Below are 4,985 nucleotides of genomic sequence, written 5' to 3' on the forward strand. Positions count from 1 at the left end.
AAAGGGTGTTATGATCTTTTTGATGTGTTTAAACTTCAACAGGTAAAGTTACATCTACATCAGTACCTCCAAGCTCTTGGAATCCTAGAAGTCAAACAGAAATCTTACAATTGGGAAATTTAAAGCCTTTTAGCTTCAATGTACTTAAATTGGCTACAAGAAATTTCCGACTCGATAATGTTCTTGGAGAAGGTGGATCTGGGTCGGTTTTCAAAGGATGGATCGATGAACAATCTGTTAAGAGATTAAATCAAGCGATCTTTAAGGTCTTCAAGAATGGATCGCATGTTCTTATGCATAAGACAAATTCATTCTCGAATCTTCTTTATTTAAATCAATGAATTACAACTCATAATTTATTTTTTTGATCATGTTGCAGGCAAAATTAATTATTTAGGGATGTTAAATCATCTCCCCCTGGAGACACGATATTTAACATGGATCAAAGACACGATAATAAATCCAGGAGACATCTTCCATTGATGCCCTAAACTCTTATCCTGGCTTAATGGTAGGTAAGCTTATTTATCTTTATTTTTGCTCACAAATCTGATAACTATGGTTGCAGAAAGCAGTCAAACAATAACATTAACACTTAGGTAACAGGAATAATAACATTAACAAAAACAAAAACAGTGAAGGTAGAGTAACAATAGCAATAACAATAAACATAAATTATTACTGTATAATCATATGTAGCAGTCTCTGTATCCTGTAAGAACTCTGGTTTATTTATTTATTTTTCCTTATTTTTTTGCAGTCATCTGGCCCATGTTGTTTAACCATTCAACTGATGGATGTTGGGAATGCAAAGACTGATGTGGTTGCGGTTTCTGTGGATCATAATTTTTCAACTTATCTTCACAATGGTTTTCTTTCTGTTGTGCCTGGAAAAAAGGATTCTGGTATTATGTTGCAGAGGTAATAACTAATAAATATTAATACTTCTTATGACATTGAGTAAATAAGTATCTATTTATGTTCATATTTAATTTGTTTCCTAATTACATGCAGAAATAAATGCCAATTCTCAGGTATTGATGAATCTTCTGCTATATCAGCTGTCATGGAAGGCGTACATGTGGTGAATGGTTTGGAGTATAAGATGTATTGCATCTCATCAAAGGTACTTATTATCGTATGCGATTTATTTTGCATCTGATTAAACTGCACAAGTGCACCACTATATGGAGGAAGTGACGACCTGCTTTCTGATGCCCCTTCATTTGACCTACCAGTTACATCAGATGTGAGTTTCTTTACAATTCTTGCCTTTTTCTCTTTTCCTTTCTGCTAGATATTAAGTGAATGTATATATTGCTAAAACACTACATCAAATCCTTTGCTTCAGTTTGATGGATTTCAGAAGAATTCTATCCAAATGGTAAAACCAGCAAAAGGAACAACAACTTTGGCTTTTGTTTTTAAGGAAGGTGTGATGGTTGCTGCAGATTCCCGAGCTATCATGGGAGGCTATATAGTATGCATTTCTCCTTCTAAATTCTAATATATCTTTACTTGATTAATAATTAATTATGAATCGAAAGCAACATGATTTGAAAGCATTAAATAGTCTTCAAAAACACTCGTTTAATTTTGTTTTGTTTTTTTTTTTTTTTTTTTTTTTTTGCAGCATCTCAATCTGTGAAAAAAAATCATTGAAATTAATCTGTATATGTTGGGCACAATGGCTGGAGGAGCTGCAGATTGTTAAAAATGGGAGTTCTATCGCCAAGATGTCCAGTACATTGTTAAAAATGGGAAAGCTCTTATAATAAACGAGGTATTACAAACATCGTATTTTTATTTTAGGAGAAAAACCTAGTTATATTGCTGTAAATTAATGTTCATTTGAAGTTGACGGGGAGAGTGGAAAAAAAAGACGATGGTCAGAGGGGATTCACCTGGCTGTGGAGGCAAAAGAAGGGTTACAAATCCAGGTATATATTGCGATTGCCTGCCACATCATCATTCTTTTTGACAACTCTTGTTTAAAGCTATTACCTTGTATTCCTCTTGGGCTTTGCAGGCTGATTCAGTTGTAGTGGCACAAATCACATACCAATCAATGTTTAAGCTTTATCCAAAGCTTTCAGGGATGACAGGAACTGCAAAAACTGAAGTAAGTATTCACTTTCTATAGGGGCTAAAAATATAACAAGCAACAATAACTACTTGTTTTCATCTATTTGTGTGTTATAGCATCCTACTTTCATTGCTTTCTACCATACTAGCATACTCTTTAAAAAAGATATCTTTCATAAGGCACTGTACTTTGAAAACTATACCACTTATGGTTATAGCTGTATACTTTCATTTTTTTTTCTTTTTAGGATGTTGTACTGAGAGTAGGATGCTGGTAATTAGAAATAGGTAGCTATTCTTTCATTTGGCCCTAACGTTAATGTGAATGGTATATGGTTTTGGGTAAATAACGCAGCTAAATACGTGGGCAAAAGTGAGAACAAGAGTTGGACATATGAGAAGGCAAAATCTATAATTTCAGAGTCAATTGAAATGAGCCAGTCAATGGGTTTAGATGAACTGCAAAGGCTTGTGGAAGAACAGGCAGAGATGTACCCTCTTGGTCCTTGCATTGCAATTGCCTATTTATTGGTTCTAAAGGACTGTGAGATTCATTGCTTTCATGAAGGATTGGAAGTCAAACGACTTGGTGGTCTCCATGTCATTGGGGCATCTTTGCATGAGTCCCGAAGAATTGATAATCAGGTAACTTTGCATCAATATTGTGTTTTAAGGTTTTACATAAATTTAGCATATACTTTCAGACTCACTTTTTTAATTTATTTCTTTCTTTACAAAGCTTCGTGGCAGAGCAGGAAGGCAAGGAGATCCTGGATCAACACGCTTCATGGTCAGGTAAGTTCTGTTAAATGATTTTTATAAAGTTTAAAGTCAATCCTTTCATCTGGACAAAATTCTTCATGTTAAATTACGTAATAGTCCTTGGAGTAGTTGACATGAAAAGTTTTTTCTTGTTAGAATGATTCCATATATATGTGCAAGCAAGCACATGCCTTGTGAAAAAGGGAAATCTATTCTAGTCATTCTCTTTAACAAGGCAACCTTAAAGTTGATTTTTTAAACCTGATGTTTAAAATTACATTGAGTGTGAGATAGAAGTTTATGCAGAGAAGGAAAAAGATAGAAGTTTTTGAGGATGTTGCTGATGAAAAAGATAGAAGTTCTTTAGGATGCTGCTAATGAAGTTTATGCAAAGAAGGAAAAAGATAGAAGTTGTTGGCACATAGTAAGCTAGATAATGCAATTGTATATAAATGAGTTCATTTTTTTATAACATTTATTCACTATTGGAATAATTATTTGTATTTGACATATTAGTGAAATGAATTATCTTTGTTATTTATGGTATTTTATTTATTATTATGAGATTTCTAATGTATTATTTAATATGAAAAATTAGTAAATCTATAAATAATATTTTTTTTAAACATTTAAAATTATGATACGCAAAAATGTGTGTCATCTTTATTTATGACATGGCCTTTCTTGACAGGGGCTTCCTTGATACGCATTGCGTGTCATAAACACGCGCGTCGTAAGGTTACGACACGCAAATGCGTGCCGTCTTCCTTTATGACAGGGCCTTCCTTGATACGCATTGCGTGTCATAACCGCGCGTCGTAAATGCGCGTCGTCTATAGACGACGCGCAAAAGCGCATCGTCTCTCTTTATGACAGGGCCTTCCTTGACACGCATTTGCGCATCGTCTGAGCATTTTACGATGCGCAATGAGCGTCGTAAAAGGCCTTTTTTCTAGTAGTGGAAGTGGGTGTTCATGGCTATTATATGTGTTCCATTGGATTTGATTGTGGAGTCACAACCACCATTTTTGACATGAAATCGTTGGTTGCTTTGGAATTGATGGTCGCTTCCTTGAGACCAGCTCCTTATGTTTCATTTTGATTTTTGGCTTTGGTTTTGATTTTGGAATTGAGATATTGAAATTGTTGGTTGCTTTGGAATTAGGATCTTCACCAAGTTTTGATTTTTCTTTTGAAATCTGGATTTTCATTCGGTCTTGATTTTTAGCTTTGGTTTTGATTTTGATTTTATTCAGTTTTAATTACAAGGTAATTTTGATTTGGGTTTGTTTGGGTTTTGATTTGGTTTGAGATTCATTAGCTTCATCATGTGAAAATGTAGAATCAAGCACCATTATTGGAAGTTGTCAGAGACGATGGTGGCCAAGATGATTAGGATGGTGGTTTTATGGGGGTGGAGTCATCGATAGGAAAGATGAGTTGTATGGTGGTTCTTAATCGAGAGAGAGAGAGAGAGAGAGAGAGAGAGAGAGAGAGAGGTGGACCCTTTGTAATTAAATATAATTAAATAATAATAAAGTAAAAAAAAAAGGAAAAAAAACAAATAGAATGGGGCAAAATCATTATTTGAAGAATTTTTAAAGCACTTTGGACCAAAATCACAACAAAATGAAACCCTAATTCTTGTCCATACTTGTTTAGACCAAAGTGGTATTTTTCAGCTAACCATAGGGACCATTCGTGTAATTTTGTCTTATAAATAAATAAAAAATGTGCAAGTTTTTAATGCACAAAAGTCACAAATGACTTAACAATATTTTCAAATTATGTACCATCTAATATTAACTGATGGGTTTTACATGTAATAAGGCAGATAAATCCTTATACACATAAGGGTACATGCCACCTATTAGATCTAGTCATAACATTATTAAAGTAACATTCTATTGAACAACAATAACCCTATAACCTTAGCTAATTCTGAAAATCATAAACAAGTTATGGATTACATACATTATGATTGTTGTAGCAAACTGTGACATCCCCAAAATCCTGGCCAGAAAAGACCAGTTTTGTTTATACTTTATTTCAAAATTAGAGTAACCTTTTAAAAAGAGTTGCGGAATTTGTCCCAAAAGAAAATATGATAAAGATTTATCAAAAGCATTTCCATAGAA

At 33.7% G+C, this 4,985-nt stretch overlaps 1 long non-coding RNA gene across 1 annotated transcript; it reads left to right on the top strand.

Annotated features, from left to right (window-relative positions):
* The first annotated feature begins 2,695 nt into the window (after positions 1-2,695).
* Positions 2,696-3,052, top strand: LOC145009110 (uncharacterized). The gene is made up of 3 exons (XR_013663742.1): positions 2,696-2,730; positions 2,825-2,880; positions 3,004-3,052. It is a non-coding gene; the product is annotated as an uncharacterized LOC145009110 (long non-coding RNA).
* Positions 3,053-4,985: the final 1,933 nt, after the last annotated feature.

Source organism: Lactuca saligna, chromosome 8, assembly GCF_052625555.1.
Source record: "Lactuca saligna cultivar CGN05327 chromosome 8, ASM5262555v1, whole genome shotgun sequence".
In the NCBI taxonomy this organism is placed as follows: Eukaryota; Viridiplantae; Streptophyta; class Magnoliopsida; order Asterales; family Asteraceae; genus Lactuca; species Lactuca saligna.